The 22,452-nt window shown below is 45.1% G+C and overlaps 3 pseudogenes; 1 reads left to right on the forward strand and 2 right to left on the reverse strand.

Moving 5' to 3' along the window:
* Nucleotides 1-5,443: 5,443 nt before the first annotated feature.
* On the reverse strand, nucleotides 5,444-5,561 carry LOC134971217 (5S ribosomal RNA; annotated as a pseudogene).
* Nucleotides 5,562-11,914: 6,353 nt separating this feature from the next.
* LOC134971218 (5S ribosomal RNA) lies at nucleotides 11,915-12,032 on the reverse strand (annotated as a pseudogene).
* Nucleotides 12,033-21,540: 9,508 nt separating this feature from the next.
* Nucleotides 21,541-21,660, forward strand: LOC134971477 (5S ribosomal RNA; annotated as a pseudogene).
* The last annotated feature ends 792 nt before the right edge of the window (nucleotides 21,661-22,452 follow it).

Below are 22,452 nucleotides of genomic sequence, written 5' to 3' on the forward strand. Positions count from 1 at the left end.
GCGCGGAACCACACATTCCTATGGAAGCATGTCAACAGCAACTGCCCCAGCACCCTCAGGACCACCAGCGATTTCGCCCTCTGGTTATTTATCGCATGCACCACACCCAGATTGTCACATCTAAACAAGATGCTGCGATGCGCCAGATGATCGCCCCAAACCTCCAGCGCCACCATAATGGGGAAAAGCTCCAGCAGCAAAAGGTCCTTAGTTAAACCCTCGCGATGCCATTCCGCCGGCCACGAGGCCGCGCACCAAGATCCCTCTAGATAGCAACCGAACCCAGAGGAACCCGCCGCATCTGTAAACAGCTGCAGCCCAGCGCTGTCGACTGTTGGGGCCTGCCATATACACACCCCGTTGAAGTCCTCCAGGAACGAGGCCCATACGGCCAAATCCCTCTTAATCTCGGAGGACAAGCGTACGAAATGATGCGGTCTGGCACACCCCGCAGTCGCCCTCTCCAGCTTCCGGCAGAAAACCCTGCCCATCGGGATTACCCGACAAGCAAAGTTCAAAAGGCCCAGCAAGGACTGCGCCTGTCGCAGCGTGACTTTGCGTGACCTTACGAACTGGCAGATAGCCTTGCGGAGCTTCGCAACCTTGTCCTGAGGCAGGCGACACGATCCTGCCACTGTGTCGATTTCGATCCCCAAGAATGACAAACAGGAGACCGGCCCCTCCGTTTTATCCTCGGCCACAGGAACGCCAAAGTGAAAAACAGAGCTCAGATGCTGAACAGCAAGTCGCCGCAGCGTGGCGAATTCGCCGGACCCACACACAGGAAGTCATCGAGGTAATGGGCGACTCCATGACCCCCTGATGAAGACTCCACGCACCAATGTAAAAATGTGCTAAACCGTTCAAAAAACGAGCAGGAAACGGAACATCCCATCGGCAAACATTTGTCGATAAAATACTCCGCTCCAATCCGAAAACCCATAAAAAGGAATGAATCCGGATGCAACGGCAGCAACCGAAACGCGGATTCCACATCGATCTTAGCCATCAGGGCCCCAGGGCCGTAACTACGGACCAACTCTAGCGCCTCGTCAAACGACTGGTACACCACCGAGCATAGAGCCGGTGGTATCGCGTCATTGACCGACGACCCAGACGGGTAAGAAAGATGCTGAATGAGCCTAAAAGCACCTGGAGTCTTCTTGGGAACTACCCCCACTGGGGAGATGACCAAGTCATCCACCGGGGGTGAGATAAACGGTCCCTCCATCCTACCCAGCCTTATCTCCTTATCCACTTTCTCCCGCAGAACCGACGGCAAGGCATGAGCAGACTGGAGATTCCGTTGGGCCCGGACCGAAACCTTGCTCGCAACAGGCAAGCGAAAACCAAACTGAAAACCGTAAAACAAAAACTGAGCGTCCGCCTTATTTGGATACCAACCCAACCACTTGGCCATTGTATCCAAATTAATTGGCGTTGGTGCCCTGCGGAGCGCTCCCGCTCGCGCCAGGTCTTGGGTAACTTTGCTTACCCCGGGCGCCCTGGCGACTGCCCTTAAAACAGGTAGAGGCTGGGTGGGAGCCGCCACATTGCAAGCACAAATGTCGAAACCGACACTGCTTGCCGAAGGAACAGGACGCATTGTTAAATGCGAAACCCTTCCCTTTTGCGGCGCCCTGCCCCCCCACATGGACGGCCAACCTACCTGTCTTGCCCGATTCGCCGTCCGCGCCGGTCCCTTGGGGGGACGACCCTGCGCGGTGCCCGTCTGCCCCCGGATTCCGGGGCTCCCTAGCCGGTTGAGAAGCCCGAGTGACTTGGAGCCAGACTTCCACGTCCTTGCAACCGAAGTCAATCACCTGCAAGCAGTCCTGTTTTTCCCGGAATTTCTCATCATACATCCGCCATTCGATGCCCGACGATGTTCGCTGCATATCGTGTATTAAATGCAGGTATCTAATGACGTTCATATGTTCGTCAAGCCTATCTTCTAGGTAACAAGCCGCGAAGACGCAAAAACCAGCCAGCCAGTTGTCGAAGGTACGGAAAGCCTCGGCCCCGATGCCCTTCTTCGCTGATGCTGACTTATAGTCCTTCTTTGCGTCCTTCGTCAAGACGAACATATCAACGTAATCGCCCCTGCAGATTTTTCTACGGCAGCTATCCCGAAGTCCCGGCATCACGGCAGTGTAATCGCAGTGGACTACCCCAGGCAAATTGCGGCGCTTCTTGGCCCTGCTCGCTAAGCCGCTTACGTCTCTTCCGCCTCTCCTGCTGTCCCGCCGCCCTCTTGGCGTATTTAGTCACGCGCTTTTTTGCCCTAGTCGTGCTACTGACTTCGGACGCCGGCGACGACAGGGAAGAAGAAAAGGAAGAGCTGCGAGAACTAGAGCGCGTGCTGTAGCCCGACCCAGAATGCTCAACCTCACCTGATGACGTCGACTGCTCGGACAGGGAATCCTCCGGTGTGGCAAATGCGACATCCTCTTCCTCGCCCCCCACCATCTCAACTTCTCCGCGATCACCTGAAGAAGATGACGGAGCAAAGGACCCAGAAACCAATCGCGGCGCATGCCTAGCACCCCGGGGCGAAGGCGTCCCCACTTCGCGCCCCTGCTCGTCCCGCACGTAACGATGACCCGGCTGCGCCGCGGCCGCCCCCAGCTCGCGGCAAGCGCGAGCAACTCGCTGCGCCGCTGACACCGCCCGCGTACCGAACCCGCTTGCTACTGCATGCGTGCCGGAACGCCTTGCCACCCCCGGGGATGCGGCAGCGGCCAGCGGACCCAATGCCGCCACCACCGTTGACAGGGCCGACGCCAGCTCTCCGGAGGGGTCCTGACCACCCCAAATCTCATTGCCGTCACCCGCGGGATCCCCCGCAGATGCCGGCGCGCGCCTCCCTGCCCGACAGGCGCCAACAGGGGGCCCGATGCCCGAAGCCCAGACTGGCCCGATGGGGAACCGGCAGCGCCCCAGACCACCAGCGGCCCGGTCCCCCCACCAGTCACTGCTCCCCCCCAGTGTCTGCCTTATGGTGCCAGTGCTGCCTCCGCTGTCAGACCCCCCCCCCCGCGCGCACCCTCCCCCCGCAGGCCAGAGCTCCATCCGCCCGTTGGGAGGGCGCCGCGGCGTGACTCCCCGCTGCCCTGCTCATTTCTGCTGTGTCCCCCCCCGCCCCCGCCGGACTCCGGCTGCAAGGGAGTCAGCCGGGGAGACAAGGAGACCAGCGGCGCTGCTGCGCGCACACTTGCGCGAATGGCGCCACCTGTGGAGAGCGCGGGCGTGCGCGCGGCCCGCCTCTTCCCGCCACTAACCCTCCATCCGCGCCTGCATGGGGAACTGACGGACGAGACCCCGCGACGGGCCTCGTCCGACTTGCCGCCACCTCCTGCCCGCTCAGCCCCCCTCGCCTGGCACCGGCTCACGGCCGCGACGAGGGGGAAGAGACGGGGGACGACACTGCATCCTCCGTCGACCACCCACCGCAGGCGCCCGAACGCGGCACCGAAGCCGCCAACGCTGCACCCGGAGGTGAGGGCCGATGCACGTCCACCTCCGGGCATCCTGCCTGCACCCCCAGCCCTCCCCGCCACCCGCGCCCGGCCGGCAAGACCGGCCCGGAACCTAGCGGCAAGGATGACTGGGTCCGCCGCGCCCCGTCCACACCAGCGCCCGCGTAAGCCCCAGAGGACGGGAAGCCGTCCTCAGTGCCAGCCAGCCCGTCCTCGGGCCCAGACCCACCGCCTGATGAGCGGTAACGGGCTGGGGGTCCCGGCGGCACGGCGAGAGCGAGATGCGGCCATCACAGACAGATGATAAATATTGAAGAGGAAGTGGCTTTTTAATAAATGGAGCTAGAGCAAAACAAAGGCTAACAATGGGGAGACTCTGCTATGCAGCACTCACCAAGGCAATTCAGCAGCAAGAGAGACCGAGCTGGCCTAGCATTCCCTATATATATTAACCCTCCCCTTTTTCCATGGGCTGTACTTTCCTCACAGCTAGGTCCACCCCTCACAGGATGTTTAACTCTCTCCATTCCTATGCAGTCATTTCGCTCTCCTAATGGACAAAACAATGGGCCTAATTCAGACCTGATCGTAGATGTTCTAAGTTTAGCACATATATGATCAGTCTTCAGACATGCTGGGGGAAGCCCAGCACAGGGCTAGTCCGCCCCACATGCCAGCTTTTGTACTTGAAGATTAGCTCCCCACAGCGCAGCTCCTGCGCACTGGCAGGGAGCTACATGTCGCTGCCTGGGACACAGCGGCTGTGTGTGACATCATGCAGCCGCAGTGGCCCGCCCCCCAATGGTCCGGGCACGCCTGCATTACCTGAACCGCGCCCCCAAAATGGCGGCCAAATGCCGCCGGCCCGCTCCCTCCCGCCCATCGACCACCTCTGCCTGTCAATTAGGCAGAGGCGATCACAGGACTAAGACAGCCTTCGGCTGTCTGGCATGCGCGGGCGCACTACGGCGCCGGCGCATGCGTAGTTCAGCCCTGATCGCTGCTGTGCGCAAACGCACAGCAGCAATCAGGTTTGAATTAGCCCCAATGTGCACTGCAGGTGTGGCAGATATAACATGTTCAGAGAGAGTTAGATTCGGTGGGTTATATTGGGGGTCATTCCGAGTTGTTCGCTCGCAAGCTGTTTTTAGCAGCTTTACACACGCTAAGCCGCCGCCTACTGGGAGTGAATCTTAGCATCTTAAAATTGCAAACGAAAGATTCTCAAAATTGCGATTACACACCTCGTAGCAGTTTCTGAGTAGCTTCAGACTTACTCGGCATCTGCGATCAGTTCAGTGCTTGTCGTTCCTGTTTTGACGTCACAAACACACCCAGCGTTCGCCCAGACACTCCTCCGTTTCTCCAGCCACTCCCGCGTTTTTACTATGATGAGTGTGAATCCGTACCAGTATCCTATAAGTGTGTAAATATAGGGATGATAAGGTAACCAATATGTGAGCAGTTAGCAAGACAAGTTTAGAACTGCTTATCGATTGGTGGTGCTCCCAGAAATTTGTAGATGAACTACATTGAAAAAAGAGAAAAGACAAAAATCCTTTTTTGGGAGCACTCTTGAAAAATGTATAGGTGTGATAAAGATAGAGATATTGTAATTAAAACTTAACCTTTAATTGATCCTTGTATAAAAAATGTAATAAATAGAAAAATGACAAGCAACGATACTCTTAGTAAAAGAACTTGTTGACCTTTTTAACAAATGAGGTACAAGGTCGTTATGTAGGTGAAAATATATGGGTATACCTTGGATAACTGTATCTGTTATAGTAAGGGACAAAGAAATGCCAGCAAATGATGGTCAAATCTGGGGATGGTGTCTGACTGCGGATGAGGAGATGAAGAAGAGAAGAGGGAAAGGAAAGAGAGAAAAGAAAAGAAAGGGAAAAGAAGAGAGAGAGAGAAAGAGAAAAAGGAGAAGGGTGGAGATGTTCTCCTTGGAAAATGGCCCACTGCACCTGGTATTCTCAGGAGGTTTCCCTTCCTAATACTGACCAGGCCATATCTGCTTAGCTTCCGAGATCGGACAAGATCGGGCGTATTCAGGGTAGTATGGCCGTGGGCCGTTTGTTGAAGGAGAAGAAAATTCCTCTTCTGCTATCTGTACTTTACATAGAATCAGAACTGTTAATAGTCCGAAATTGTATTTCCAGATGAGAGAGTGTGTGAAGAGAAAAAGTGGGAATTTGAGACCAGCGTTGTGAGAGAGACAGGAAAATGAATTCTGAATATAAATTGGTAAGGATTGTGGGATCCTGTCTTCTAATTAGTTGTATGGACTGGTATTGTTCTAATGGAAAGGCTCAACAGGAGCTGGATGCTGGCTGACTTTTTACAATAAAAGACAGTGCAGGCATAAATGAAAAAAAAAGGGAAAAAAATGTAAAAAAAATGAAGAAAAAAAAAAAAATGAAGGAATGAAAAAAATGAAAAAAAGAGATAAATGAAAAAAATGAATGAATAATTTGATAATTGATAAAGATTGTGTCCTGGACTTGATTGATAAATAATTGATAATTAACAGACAATTAATTCAAAGTACCGAGATGACAATCCTTGTAGAAGCCAAACTGACAGAGCTATGATAGCAAAAGTATGCTCATCAGAAACTTGTTGATTAATAAATAAATAAGTGAATAGACAATGTATTGATTGTTCTGAGAAATTAAATAAAAAATTGAAGATTGAGGGATCCAATTAGGGCAATGTAGAATTGAGGTGAAGCCGCTGAGTAGTGCACAAATGGGTTCATTAAATATATAAAAATTAATTCATTAAAGGCAAGTTCATAGCAGAAACACCAAAAAACATAACAAGAAAAAATTAATTGAGCTCAAGGCTGGCTCTAAAAATTACTGAAATCTTAATAGAGGTAAAGTTAGACAATAAATTAATTTGATTGGTATTGACAAATTAGGTACATATATAAAGAGAGACACACTTTAAAGCTCAAGGCTGGCTCCAAAGCATTTGCTGTGGTCCCTATAGTGATTAATAAATAGATATCAGGTAGTCATCCTTGGTATAGGCGGAGAATGCAAAATTAATAATAAGATTGTGCCTGGTGGCAGAGTATACTAATGCCTCAATGCTGTACTGTTATGCAATACTTGGAGGGTGCACACTGTGCCAAAAGCAAGGTTCATGGGAGAGGAGTAAGCAGGTCCCTAGGCAAGTAATGTTCAATTGCCATGGTGGTCTAGTGTACTTTACCCCCACCACTTTGGTTAGTGGTGTCTGATGTTGGCGTCTCCCGGAGTTCTCCGCTGTGAACGATGATAGCCGCGGCCGCCCACTTCCGGATCGGGCGGTAACGCGATGACGTCACTGAATGACGCGTTGCCCCGACGTACGTTTCACCTTACGAGGCTTGATCACGAGAGCATCTCTCTGCCGCTCTCTAGTGGCCGATATTTAAGTGACGCTTTGACGTATGATTGGTGGAGATGAGATGAAGGACAATTGAGTGCTCCTATCATGAAGGTGCTGGCATATTGTTAGTGGCGGCCATGTTGGAAAAGGGAAAAGGGGAAAACGGACTGAGACTTGTTAGATCTATGTGTTGAATGTGCTGGAAAATAGGGAGGGGGGGAAAAATTGTTGGGAATGGGTGGAAGGATGAAATGGAATGAAATAAAATGGATTATAAATGAGAAAACTTAAAATGGATGAAAATAAATTTAGGTTTATAAATGTATGATGCAATTGTGTAAAATGAAAATGAAAGAATATAAATGTTAAAGAGATTTGATAAAATAAAATAAAAGTAAAAATAAATATAAATATAAAAATAAAAATAAATAAAAATAAATATATATAAATAAATATAAAAAAATATAAAAATAGAAATAAATATAAAAATATAAAAATGAAAATAAAAAGGAGAAGAGAGGAAAAGGAAAATTGTGCTGGAAGAGGCCTGAGGAGTGGCCTGTGATGATAGTGTGAAGGAGGAGGAAAAAAAGGGGGGAAGGTGGGAAGGGGGGGAAAAAGGGGGGAGAGAGGGGCCTAAAATATAAGGTGTGTGTGTGTGGTGTGAATGATGGTGAAACAGTGGTGTGCGGGTGGAGGGGAGAGTGAGAGTAAATTGATTGTAATCATAAATTTTGATGATTGTGGTGATGAAAGGAATAAATATTGTGCTGAGAGTGCGGAGTGGCCTGTGATTGTTATTTGAAAGTGGAGGAACGGGGGACAAATAGAAGGAGGGGGCGGGGTAAAGAAGGGGGGAGGGGGAAAAAAAGGGGGGGGGAAAGGGGGGGAGAAAAACAAGGGGGGGCCTGTAATAAAAGGTGTGGGTGTGTGTGTGGTGTGTAGGATGATGAATCCATGGTGTGCGGGTGAAGGGGAAAACCTTAGATTGAGTATGAGTGATGGTATGAAGTGTGGCTGTGGTGAGAAATGGTGAGACATGGTGTTTATGATTGTAGAAAAATGCTGTAATTGATGTATTCATTGAGGCCCCTTGGCATAAGGGTGTCCAGTTTGAAGATCCACTCTGATTCCTTCTTTTGAAGTGCAATATTGGAATCACCACCTCTGAGACCCAAACGGACGTGTTCGAGGCCAAAGATACCGAGATCCTCTGTGCGGCTGTCATGAAATTGTAAGAAATGTCTGGCAACGGTGGTAAGTTTCTTGAATCTCGCCGAGTCAGATCTGGCATTCCTCACTGTGCCGATGTGTTCAAGTGCCCTTACCTTCAGCATGCGAGATGTCATGCCTATGTATCTCAAATCGCAGGGACATGTGATGCAGTAAATAACGTTCTCTGTTTTACAGTTGAAGAAGTCGTTGACTTCGATTTTCTGGTTAAATTTGTCTGTTACATTCATTGTGTTTTTGATGTGAGGACATGCCTTACAACTGCCACACGGGTGACTGCCTCTGTGCTGTCTTTGTTTCGGAGGGCTTGAGAAGTGGCTTCTTACAAGTTTATCTTTCAAGTTTGGTGCCCTTCTCCAACTCATGTTTACATTTTGGCCAATTTGATCTGAGAGGTCCACATCCATCTTGAGTATGTGCCAATGATTTTGTAGTATTTTCCTGGCATCTTTCCAATTTTTACAGAAATCCCCTATGAACCGTAGGGTACCTTTGTCCTCTTTGGTCTTCTCGGCCGGAAAGATCAAAGAGTCCCGGTTTATTTTGTGCACTTCAGATTTGGCTTTTTTAATTAGCCTATTGCTATAACCTCTTTCTTTTAATCTTGCTGCTAGTTCAATACTTTTGGTCTGAAAAGTGGAGTCTTCTGTACAATTTCGTTTCAATCTAAGAAATTCCCCTTTGGGAATATTTCTTATTGTTGGAGGAAAATGGCTGCTGGTTGAATGCAGCAAGCTATTTGTTGATGTCTCTTTCCTGAAAATTTCTGTTGCTATGGTGTTGGTGTCGTCCCGATATATCCTGAGATCGAGGAATGGTATGCTGGTTTTGCTGCTGGTGTAGGTGAATTTGAGATTTATTTGATTGTCATTGAGAGAGAGAATGTACTTCTCCAAATTATCTAGGGTGTCGTCCCAGATCATAAAAATATCATCGATATAGCGTATCCATATGATGATGTGGTTGGTATAGTCTTCTTGCTTTTCATTGAAGACCATTTCTCGTTCCCACCAGCCCAAGAAAAAGGTTCGCATATGTGGGTGCACATGCCGCACCCATGGCTGTGCCTCTGGTCTGTATGTGGAAGTGATTGTTGAACAGAAAGTAATTATGATTCAGGACGAAGTGGAGTAGTTCTAAGAGGAATTCTTGGAAATCACCAATGCCCTCCATGGAGAGGAAGTATTTGACTGCTTTTATGCCTAAATCATGTTTTATGGATGTGTATAGGGACTCCACGTCCAGACCCACCAGTATATGAGAATCATCTAGGTGTATGCCCTGGATCTTCTTCAATACGTCTGTTGTATCTTTGACATAGGAAGGGAGGCTCAGGACATGTTGTCTTAAATGAACGTCAAGAAAACAACTGGCTTTCTCCAAAAGGCCCCCATTACCAGATATTATGGGTCGTCCAGGTGGGTTGTCCACATTCTTGTGGATTTTGGGTAGCAGGTAAAGTGTTGGCGTTCTTGGATGCGGGGTATGCAAATATTCCCACTCCGTTTTTGTGATAGTACCTTGCCGTAGGTGTTTGTCAATGATCCGGGAGTATATCACCTGGAAATTTTGTGTGGGGTCGAATAAGGTGGTCTTATAGCAAGAAGTATCCTTCAATTGTTTGTTGGCTTCTTTGAGGTATAGTGCAGTGGGCCAGATGACGATATTTCCTCCTTTGTCCGACCTCTTGATTTGGACATCATCCCATTCCTGTATCTCTGTGAGTGCATTTTTTTGTTGTCTGGATAGATTATCCACGAATTTGTGTGTTTTCTGATGTCGGTATAGTGTGTCGAAATCCCTTGACACCAGATTGAGGAATACTTTAATTTCAGGGCTCAAATTGTCCTGAGGAAAAAAGGTTGACTTCTTTCTGCAGATGGGACGACTGGATGGGGAAGGTTGTTCATCTGATAATTCTTCTAGGATGGCTAAAGCATCCTGTTCTTGCTGTGAAAAATTGAGTACATCAGTGTCGGGTTGGAGACTGTCAGTGTTTTTTTTGGAAAAATGTTTCATGAGCAGTAGTTTACGTCCAAACAGGCGGAGGTTTATTTCCCACTTGAATCGGTTGAAATGATTCGTTGGTGAAAAGGAAAGGCCTTTTTCCAGGACATTAGTTTGATCTTGTGTTAGGACATGTGATGGGAGATTAATAATTCTCAGTTTAGTGATGTTATTATTGGTTACTTGCGCTTCCTGGAGGGATATCGTTTCTGTTGGGGTGATCTCCATCTTGGTCTTGTTGTTCTTCCTTCCGCCCCGCCTGGTTTTTGTTTTGCGGGGTATCCACGGGTTTTGCCCCTGCTTGCCTCTAAAAAAGAAGCCGATGAGACGGAGGAATGAAAGCTGGAATCCCTCCTGGATTGAAATGGTTCTCGGGAGTCTGGGTTGGGGTCCTGATGATCTTCAACATCTGAGGATTCCACTTCAGAGGATGATGGGGTGTGTTCACGTCTTGAAGCGTCCCTCCTGCGAGTTTGGTGTATCCATTTGAAAATGTGCCCAGATGTAAAATCTCGCTTATCTCTTGCGAACTTGGTCTTCTTCCGTTCTATGATGTTGTCTTCATATGATTCCAGTTCCTTTTTCATTTTGCCAAATAGATCTTGAAAGGCTGAATTGCCTTCCCATTGTTCAAGTTTTAAGCCTAGATTTTCAACTTCTTTGGTACATTCTTCCATGATTAAATGGTTATGTTTTATCAAAATGCCCATAAGGTCTTGTGAGCATTTTAGAAGGCATTGTTCCCAGTCTTTGCGTAGGTTATCCGTGGAGAGTTCAAAAGATGGAAAGAGTTTTGGTCGTAGTCCTCTAGGGGTGATTTTTTGTCTACAATAATGTTCCAAACTGGTCAGATCCCAGTCTACTCTGATGCGTCTCTGGAGGGTTTTCTTCAAGTGGAACAGATCATCTTCCCAATTAGCCTCCGAGATGGGATCAGGTATTTTGATTGGAAAGATGGTGTCCAGATCTTCTAAGGATCTCCTGTTTGACAGTTCTGTTTTTAAACTGAAAGTAGTCATAGTGTCCTGGCCGTAGTTTTTTTGGGGGGCAGAGAGAAATAAATATAATGTTTTTTATATAATTTTTATACAAAAAACTCGAAAAGGAAAAGAGTTGATGAATAATTATTTAGAACTAATGTTCAATTAATGGGCTATGATTTTGCCCAAAAGACTGTGCTGGATCCGAGAGCTGAGGAAAGAACCTCAGTACCAAAGGACTGTACTACTATGATGAGTGTGAATCCGCACCAGTATCATATAAGTGTGTAAATATAGGGATGATAAGGTAACCAATATGTGAGCAGTTAGCAAGACAAGTTTAGAACTGCTTATCGATTGGTGGTGCTCCCAGAAATTTGTAGATGAACTACATTGAAAAAAGAGAAAAGACAAAAATCCTTTTTTGGGAGCACTCTTGAAAAATGTATAGGTGTGATAAAGATAGAGATATTGTAATTAAAACTTAACCTTTAATTGATCCTTGTATAAAAAATGTAATAAATAGAAAAATGACAAGCAACGATACTCTTAGTAAAAGATCTTGTTGACCTTTTTAACAAATGAGGTACAAGGTCGTTATGTAGGTGAAAATATATGGGTATACCTTGGATAACTGTATCTGTTATAGTAAGGGACAAAGAAATGCCAGCAAATGATGGTCAAATCTGGGGATGGTGTCTGACTGCGGATGAGGAGATGAAGAAGAGAAGAGGGAAAGGAAAGAGAGAAAAGAAAAGAAAGGGAAAAGAAGAGAGAGAGAGAAAGAGAAAAAGGAGAAGGGTGGAGATGTTCTCCTTGGAAAATGGCCCACTGCACCTGGTATTCTCAGGAGGTTTCCCTTCCTAATACTGACCAGGCCATATCTGCTTAGCTTCCGAGATCGGACAAGATCGGGCGTATTCAGGGTAGTATGGCCGTGGGCCGTTTGTTGAAGGAGAAGAAAATTCCTCTTCTGCTATCTGTACTTTACATAGAATCAGAACTGTTAATAGTCCGAAATTGTATTTCCAGATGAGAGAGTGTGTGAAGAGAAAAAGTGGGAATTTGAGACCAGCGTTGTGAGAGAGACAGGAAAATGAATTCTGAATATGAATTGGTAAGGATTGTGGGATCCTGTCTTCTAATTAGTTGTATGGACTGGTATTGTTCTAATGGAAAGGCTCAACAGGAGCTGGATGCTGGCTGACTTTTTACAATAAAAGACAGTGCAGGCATAAATGAAAAAAAAAAAGGAAAAAAAATGTAAAAAAATTAAAAAAAAAAAAATGAAAAAAATGAAGGAATGAAAAAAATGAAAAAAAGAGAAAAATGAAAAAAATGAATGAATAATTTGATAATTGATAAAGATTGTGTCCTGGACTTGATTGATAAATAATTGATAATTAACAGACAATTAATTCAAAGTACCGAGATGACAATCCTTGTAGAAGCCAAACTGACAGAGCTATGATAGCAAAAGTATGCTCATCAGAAACTTGTTGATTAATAAATAAATAAATAAGTGAATAGACAATGTATTGATTGTTCTGAGAAATTAAATAAAAAATTGAAGATTGAGGGATCCAATTAGGGCAATGTAGAATTGAGGTGAAGCCGCTGAGTAGTGCACAAATGGGTTCATTAAATATATAAAAATTAATTCATTAAAGGCAAGTTCATAGCAGAAACACCAAAAAACATAGCAAGAAAAAATTAATTGAGCTCAAGGCTGGCTCTAAAAATTACTGAAATCTTAATAGAGGTAAAGTTAGACAATAAATTAATTTGATTGGTATTGACAAATTAGGTACATATATAAAGAGAGACACACTTTAAAGCTCAAGGCTGGCTCCAAAGCATTTGCTGTGGTCCCTATAGTGATTAATAAATAGATATCAGGTAGTCATCCTTGGTATAGGCGGAGAATGCAAAATTAATAATAAGATTGTGCCTGGTGGCAGAGTATACTAATACCTCAATGCTGTACTGTTATGCAATACTTGGAGGGTGCACACTGTGCCAAAAGCAAGGTTCATGGGAGAGGAGTAAGCAGGTCCCTAGGCAAGTAATGTTCAATTGCCATGGTGGTCTAGTGTACTTTACCCCCACCACTTTGGTTAGTGGTGTCTGATGTTGGCATCTCCCGGAGTTCTCCGCTGTGAACGATGATAGCCGCGGCCGCCCACTTCCGGATCGGGCGGTAACGCGATGACGTCACTGAATGACGCGTTGCCCCGACGTACGTTTCACCTTACGAGGCTTGATCACGAGAGCATCTCTCTGCCGCTCTCTAGTGGCCGATATTTAAGTGACGCTTTGACGTATGATTGGTGGAGATGAGATGAAGGACAATTGAGTGCTCCTATCATGAAGGTGCTGGCATATTGTTAGTGGCGGCCATGTTGGAAAAGGGAAAAGGGGAAAACGGACTGAGACTTGTTAGATCTATGTGTTGAATGTGCTGGAAAAGAGGGAGGGGGGGAAAAATTGTTGGGAATGGGTGGAAGGATGATTTGGAATGAAATAAAATGGATTATAAATGAGAAAACTTAAAATGGATGAAAATAAATTTAGGTTTATAAATGTATGATGCAATTGTGTAATTTCCCAGAAACGGTAGCGTTTTTTCACACACACCCATAAAACGGCCAGTTTCCGCCCAGAAACACCCACTTCCTGTCAATCACATTACGATCACCAGAACGATGAAAAAACCGTGAGTAAAATTCCTAACTGCATAGCAAATTTACTTGGCGCAGTCGCAGTGCGAACATTGCGCATGCGCACTAAGCGGAAAATCGCTGCGATGCGAAGAAATTTACCGAGCGAACAACTCGGAATGACCCCCATTGTTTTTGTGCAGGGTAAATACTGGCTGCTTTATATTTACACTGCAATTTAGATTTCAGTTTGAACACACCCCACCCAAATCTAACTCTCTCTGCACATGTTACACCTGCATCACCTGCAGTGCACATGGTTTTGCCCATTAGAGGAAGATTTTGCTTTTGTGATCAACCTTGAATTAGGCCCTATATACTGTGGCTTAACAGTGAGCTATCTAATTCCAGTTGCTATTGCTTTCAAGCAATATAAATCTGGATCCTTTAAACTGAAAACTTGTAATAACCTTCCCTATGGCCCTGTATACTAGCTATAGTTCAAAGTTATTTTGAAACTTAGACGATCTTTAAAAAATACTAATTTATCGTCCAATTCAATTCAATTAATTTCAAATTAACTTTGTATAAACAAACCAGGATTTATATGTAATTTCACATACATATGACATATGCGCACGCAGGGGGGGTTTCAGAGTACCTGGAAACCATGTAGAGAGTGCTGAAGCGAGGGTGCACAGCTCCTCTCAAGTTAAGGTCTCGGCATGGGGATTTGAGGAGGGGCACGAGCATACAGTGGCGTAAGTCCGGGAGGCAAAGGAAGGATTTGCCTCCGGGCGGCAGGTGTCAAAGGGGCTGTCTTTCTTTATTTCTCGGACTCGCAGTGACCTGTGCGGGGAGGGAGAGGGGAAAATTCATCTGAGGCAGCAGCAGGGGAATCCTTGCAAATGCATCTCTCACCACCCATTGCAGTGCAGAGTCTCACATTATTTCAGGGCCAGGGTCAGAAGAGCATGTGCTGAGCTCTGATTGGAGGAGCTTGGCACATGCTGATTAGAAGAGCACCCGATTGGAGGAGACTGGCACCTGCTTCACTGACCCCTGGGACATTGAGGATCTCTCAGCATGGCCCCTATCTGTGAGTACTCAGCCTGGCTCCACGGTTAATGCTCCTGTTCCCATACCTTCTGCCTATCTCTGACACCCACTGCTGTCTCTCTGCATGTTTGTGTCTCTCTATTTTCTGTGCCCACCATCTGTCCCCCTCTCTCTGCCCACCATCTGACCCCTTCTCTCTGTCCACCATCTGCCTCCCCTCTCTCTGTCCACCATCTTCTCCCTCCCCTCCCTGCCCTCTATCTGCCCACCATCTGCCTCCCCCTCGCTCTGCTCACCAGCTGTCTCCCCCTCTCTCTGCCCACAAGCTGTCTCCCCCTCTCTTTGCCACCATCTGCCAGCCATCTATCTGCCCATCATCTGTCCCCCACCTCTCTCCGCCCACCATTTGCCACCCAGCTATCTGCCCACCATCTATCCCCCACCTCTCTCCGCGCACCATCTGCCACCCATCTATCTGCCCACCATCTGTCCCCACCTCTCTCTGGCCAGAATCTGGTTGCCCTCATTTCTCTGCCTAGCATCTGTATTCCCCCCTCCTCTCTACCCAGCATCTGTGTCCCCCTCTCTCTGCCCAGAATCTGGATTCCTCCCTCTCACTGCGCAGCATCTGACCCCCCCCCCCCTTCCCCCACACACACACACACACACTTTTTGCCCAGCATCTGTCTGTCTCCTCTTTCTCTCTGCCCAGCATATGGCTGCTCTCCCCTCTCTCTGCCCATCATCTGTCTGTCTCCCCTCTCTCTGTCCATCATGTCTCCCACCCTCTCTCTGCCCACCATATGGCTGGGACACACTGTCTCTTCCCAGCATCTGTCCTTCCCACCCTCTCTCTGTCTAGCATCTGTTTCATTTTTTTACAAGGGGGGGCAATGTGTGCAGTAATTGTTTAAAAAAAAACCCACTATTAAAGATTCCTTATTGCTGCAATAAGTCGGTGGTCTATAATAAATTATTCTGGATTAGTCACCACACTCATACCCCTTTCAGAGCACACAAATAACCCGGTATCGACCCGGCATATTACCGGGTCGACACGGGTCGGCGTGCGGTGTTAAAGGGGCATAGCCGAAATCCCGGGTCACCTGACCCGGCAATTCAACCCGGGTATAAAGCAGTGTTATACCTGGGTTGAATACCAGGTCAGTGGCTGCGTAAACGGGCTCCGACCCGTTTACTAGATAGGGAGAGGTGGCGCGGAGATGATCTCATCTCCCAGCGCCACCTCTGCCCCCGCCTCCGGGTCGGGAAAGTCTGCAGCAGCTGCCAATGCCGGATCCCACCCGGGAAGGACCCATTTTCCAATTCCCGGGTGGGATCCGGCATTGGCAGTGTGAAAGGGGTATCAGTGTCCTGATAACCGCAGCAGTTGTTTGTAAGACCAGCATGAGTGGTGGGGGGATATCGTAGAGAATGATGGTGGATGTGCTTTCTATTTATGCAGGGGGGTTTGGGGAGGCTGATGGTGGCTGAGCTATTTTTTCATAGATTCTGCAGCCAATTATTTGGAAACCCCCCTTTCAAAATCCTGTGTTTGCCACTGTATGACTTATGACAATGTAATGCATATACAGTTTATATCGTACAGAGATATTGGTGTCTTCTGTTTATTTCTGGACATTCATAGTTCATAACAATTCAAAACAGAGAGTAAGTCTGCAAAGTCATTGACTCTTAAGTGGTAACGGTGATTGGATATATTTGTCCTTACACTGTGCACTACCAAAGATATATAAAATATAGAATGTTGGCACTTCAACAGAGAGTCATACATATATTATTCATACCTATGCTAAGACCATTACATTAACATTTATGTATTCTTTGAGCATTTTTAAAATACACTGTCTACTCTTAAATGCAATTTTTTACAGTTCTGTACATAGAGAACTTGAAAATAAAGCACCTGTATACAAAATGAAATATTGCAACACTCACATTAACTGTGGCACTGTCTTATGCACCTAGTCTGATCCTACATAGAAAGCTTTCATCATCTATTAAAAGGTTAACTTTGAAGAAATGCACATAACTTATCAGCATCATGGTCTGAACGACATTAAACATCTGTGTACTATGTAATTGCTCATTTTGTCATATTTGTGAGCCTACCAATGTCTGCTTTTATTCTTGTTTGGTGGCCATATGACAACTTGTTCTTATTATATTCGGGGTGTAGTTAATATCCCGGCAGTCAGGATCCCATTGGCAGGGCCGTAGCTACGTGTGTGCCAGGTGTGCCTGGTACAGCGCAGTCGCCCTTTAGTCTGCGGCATTGTAATGAGTCAAACTGACTCATTACAAACCACCTGCGTGTGCGCAGAGAAGAGCAGCAGCTCCAGGGGCAGGAGAGAAGGGGGAGCAGGGAGGGGCACTCGGGAGCCGCAGTAGCGCACTGTAATTGGTGGCTGCACCACTGCAACTGTCCCTCTCCTTCCACATTGGCTGGCCACCGCCGCTGTGAATGCTGGGATGAGTGAAGCGCATCCCAGCATTCACAGTGGCGATGGCCAGCCTATGTGGAAGGAGAGGGACAGCTGCAGCGGCGCCGCCACCAATTACAGTGCGCTGCTGCGGCTCCCGAGTCCACCTCCCTCCTCCTCGCCTGCCTGGGATCTGCCAGCAGCTGCACTGAGGAGCCTGACTGACTGAGCCAGCGGAGAGACAGTAAGTATCTATAATCTATTCTGTCTGTCTGTCTATATTCTGTCTACCTAATGTGCAAAAGGTGGACTCTGTCTGCCATAATGTGTGAAAGGTGGACTCTGTCTGCCGTAATGTGAAAAAAGGGGATACTGTCTGCTGTAATGTGTAAAAAGTAGTGATGAGCGGGTTCAGTTTCTCGGAATCCGAACCCCCCCGACATTCACCCATTTTACACGGGTCCGAGGCATACTCGGATTCTCCCGTATGGCTCGGTTAACCCGAATGCGCCCGAACGTCATCATCCCGCTGTCGGATTCTCACGAGATTCGTATTCTATATAAGGAGCCGCGCGTCGCCGCCATTTTCACTCGTGCATTGGAGATGATAGGGAGAGGACGTGCAGCGTTCTCTCAGTTTCTGTGTTCAGTGTGCTGCAAATATCTGTGCTCAGTGTGCTGCAAATATCTGTGCTTAGTGTGCTTGCAAATATCTGTGCTCAGTGTGCTGAAAATATCTACGTTCTCTGCCTGAAAAACGCTCCATATCTGTGCTGCATTGTAGTATAGGAGGACAGTGCAGAATTTTGCTGACCAGTGACCACCAGTATTTGTCGAAGTCAAAAATATTACATAAAAAGAACATACAAACTACACACATTCTGAGTCGCTATACTTGAAAATACGCGCAGCAAGCACAGCAATATATGGTAACACACACATTTACACGGACATGCCACAGAGATGGATTCGACACTTATTTCATGCAGTACATGATTATAATAATATCAAGCGCCAGACATCATGATTTAAAATTATATAATGAAGTAATGTCATGTATGTGTATTATTTGAACAAAGCAAGATAGACCTGTCATATTTACTATTAAAACAACCAGATTAATGTGTAGATTTATTTGATACTTGTTATTAAGTTGTAGGACATTGCAACAAATAATTATGATTAAATGTATAAAAGCTAAAATCACTTTTATTAGAACAATAGATATTCCAAACAGGTAGTGGACAGGAAGCTCAGGCCAGCCCCTTTGGACGTCCCCAAGGCTGAACCTGATCAGCACACGAACAAACCAGTGACTCATCATGAATGAGAGTCCCCTCCCCCAAAACTAGATAACACATTGCTGATCACACAGGAGGTCAGTTGCTGTGTTTTGGACTAGACGATGATGGAGTTATTGCCAGATCAGTTCCTGTATTTATTTGCTGAGAGAGAGAGAGATATTAAGAGGAGAATGCATTGAAAGATATGGTAATTGTATCGCTGGCCTGTAACTGTAACTGTATGTAACTGTAACTGTATGTTTTAACTGCTTACTGTGTGAGTGTAACCATGTAACTATAGGTATACTGTACTTTGTAATATATTGAATCCATATCCTTTTAATAACAAATATATATATCAATGAGCTTTGGAACTCAGATAATGTGTGGGTGTATTGTTTTCTCTTATGGGATGCAGTGTTTTGCGATGTACAGCGCACTTTTATTGTATATGGTAATAAAATGCGCCTGGCGTCTGCAGTATATATTAGAGTGGGCATTTTAAATATTTGTGAGAAAGCAATTTGGCATTCACAGATGGGGGCTGGTCCACGATATCAGGGTCTTAATGATGCACTGTACATTACAAACACGGCTGTAATCGACCGGGTCTGATGGACGCATCGCGACGCTGATGAAAATAACATCCACGTGTATTGTTGTGATATCAGTAAGCCAATTATATGAAATTTCAAGGGACAATGCGTTTCTCATAATATTTAAGATGCTAAAATTTATTTTTATTGTTGCAAAACAAAGTTCAAATAAGTCATATTATGTTTGATTCAGATTGGATTGTTTATCTGTTAAGTAGGTTTAAAAGGAAATTTAAAAGTTGCTGCATAGCCTTGATATAGTTTTTTTTTTTTAACTGAGGCCTAAAATAACTTCTGGTGCTTGTATAATGTGTGATTTCTTTGTGACAAAGGAAGCCGCATGGTCTGTCCTACATTTTGGACTAACCACATGGCCTGTCCACCATTTTGTGTAAACCTCATGGATGTGGAAGGGGGAGGAGCAGTGGCCATTTTAGGAAGGTCATTTTCTAAATAGCTGATTTTCAGTCTGCTCAGAATAATCAGTTTCCTTGGTCACATCAAGCACAATTTATGAGTTGCCAATGCATTTATTTAACCCATGCCATAGTCAATTACAAATAGTTTCATTTGGGCCTAGTGAGAGTAAATGGTAAGATAAATGCTTGGCTTGGGGTAAAAAAAATTGCACAGATAGAAAAAAGGAAAGAAAGGGTTTGTTTGTTTGTTTGTTTGTTTGTTTGTTTTTTCTCTTTTTTCCTTCCAAGATTTTTAGAATCTGCTTGCTATAGGATAGCCATTGAAATGCAAATTAACCTGTGTAACTGCTTTTTTTTCTTAGCAGTGGAAAAGCAAATAGCTTTGATATGCAAATAAGAGGTTATTGGTATAATTTACGAATTATTAATAAAGACAATATAATTAGCAAAAAATAGATTCAGGGAGTGACTGCATATGAAATTGAGGTAGCGTAGCGAAAATATTGATAAATTAAATTATTCGTGATCCCAAATATTCACGATTTACAAATTGCCAGGAGCAAATTTCTGTGATGCTTTTGTCATCATAATTCTGTATGATATGTCTTATGAAATGTATGACCATCATTCATTCTGCGATTAATATCCATTACGGATTTTTGTAGATGCAGAGAATAAAATCATTGGTCATGCGAATCCCAATATTGGATGACATACGATTGAGTGCCACTGTGTCCAAAAGCCAATTTATTGCAGTACCAGGGAGTTCAAAGGAGGTCTCCCTTCCTCGTACTGACCCGGCCTTTCACTGCTTAGCTTCCAAGAAAGAATTCGCTTTTGGCCGTGTAGAAGCTCCGAAGACTGCAGCGGCGTGTATCTGTAATAGCGGTGGGTTGAAGCCGTTGCCGTGGAGATACTCCGGAAGCTGCAGCGGCGTATGTCCGTGGTCTCGCTCTGGGAGAGCGATGGCTCGGGGCCGTTACCTGGTGATGGTCTAAGCCAAAAGCGGAACAGACAGCATATATACCAGCACTGGTATCGTATACACCCCACACCAGTGTGTAACTTAATTACTTCACAGTTAAATTTTTAAGGCTATAACTGACTGACTGAACAACCATTTGTTTCTTATCCTTTTCTGCAAACACCTCCATATAGAACTCTGAACATCAGAGACAGTCTATAGTGGTTCAGTCTCCATTTGCTGGTATCCGTTTGATATATGTCCATTTGTCTGCTATTTCGCCTTAAATTATACGCTGTCTTCTACAGCAAAAATTGAATTAGGCACTTTAGTTAATTGGTACGGCCGTACTGGTGATCTGTTCTAAGCTCAGATATAAGATATTATCAATTAGTGATGTTATGTGGCATTTATGAATTTTCCCACATATACTTTTCCTAATAATCTATTTATATTTTCTCTGTGATTGCCATGTCACATGTGGTATAATTAAGGGATTATATTTATATTTATCTCTTTGTGACCACTGTATCATATGCTGATCAATCAGCTGGTGATTGTTAAGGTTTTGTGGCCGCTGTGTCACATATTTTTCTATCATTTAATTATCTAGTGACTGTCAAGGTTTTGTGGCCGCTGTGTCACATATTCTTCTATCATTTAATTATCTGTGTGACCACTGTATCATATGCTGATCATTCAGCTGGTGATTGTTAAGGTTTTGTGGTCGCTGTGATCATTCTTCTGTGACCGCCGTGTCGCATACTGACTCGTCAGTTGACGAATATTTGTGATTGTACGCATTTTTTTCTCTCTGTGACCGCCGTGTCACATACTTTCCTATATGTGGTACATTTGAATTCTTTCCACATATTTAAGTGATTATACACATACAATTTACTTCAGTGATCGCTGTGTCACACGCTGATTCATCAGCTGAATGCTACGAATCACATACGCTCTCCATTCCTTACATATAGTAGCCACTTGGCATATATTTGGAGTGACCAAAGAGAGGAGTCCAATAATTGCGGTCACACTTCACTGTAGATGCCTAATCTCTTCTGAACTTGGAAGCTAAGCAGTGAAAGGCCGAATCAGTACGAGGAAGGGGGACCTCCTTTGAACACCCTGGTACTGCAATAAATTGGCTTTTGGACACAGTGGCACTCAATCGTATGTCATCCAATATTGGGATTCGCATGACCAATGATTTTATTCTCTGCATCTACAAAAATCCGTAATGGATATTAATCGCAGAATGAATGATGGTCATACATTTCATAAGACATATCATACAGAATTATGATGACAAAAGCATCACAGAAATTTGCTCCTGGCAATTTGTAAATTGTGAATATTTGGGATCACGAATAATTTAATTTATCAATATTTTCGCTAAGCTACCTCAATTTCATATGCAGTCACTCCCTGAATCTATTTTTTGCTATTTATATTGTCTTTATTAATAATTCATAAATTATACCAATAACCTCTGAATTAGAGTGCTCCCACAAAAGAGTCTTTTCCAAATTCCTCTTTTTGGCTTTCTTTGTACTTGATACTTTTGACTCTAGGGAGCACCACTGAAAGCAACATTATACGATATTGGGATAAATCCTTACAACATCTATGGTTGCCATATATAGAAGGAATTCTATTTAAATTCAGTTTTTCAGAGGCCACTAATTGTATCACAAAAATCCTTTTGGACTGGTGCGGTTTTCCCCCCCAAACCCCTCTTCCTATGCAAATAAGAGGTAAGGTGTCTCATAGGAGACCAGTGAATGGTACATATATATAATATTATTATAATTATGTGTATATTTATATCAGTGTATGTTCTGCAAGATAGCTATCCAATCTGAATCATATCATTGAAATTATTGATTATTGCTAGAGTCATTATAGATCTGTGTGAAATAGGATACATTTGTT

This window comes from Pseudophryne corroboree, chromosome 11 (genome assembly GCF_028390025.1).
Source record: "Pseudophryne corroboree isolate aPseCor3 chromosome 11, aPseCor3.hap2, whole genome shotgun sequence".
NCBI classification, from domain to species: domain Eukaryota; kingdom Metazoa; phylum Chordata; class Amphibia; order Anura; family Myobatrachidae; genus Pseudophryne; species Pseudophryne corroboree.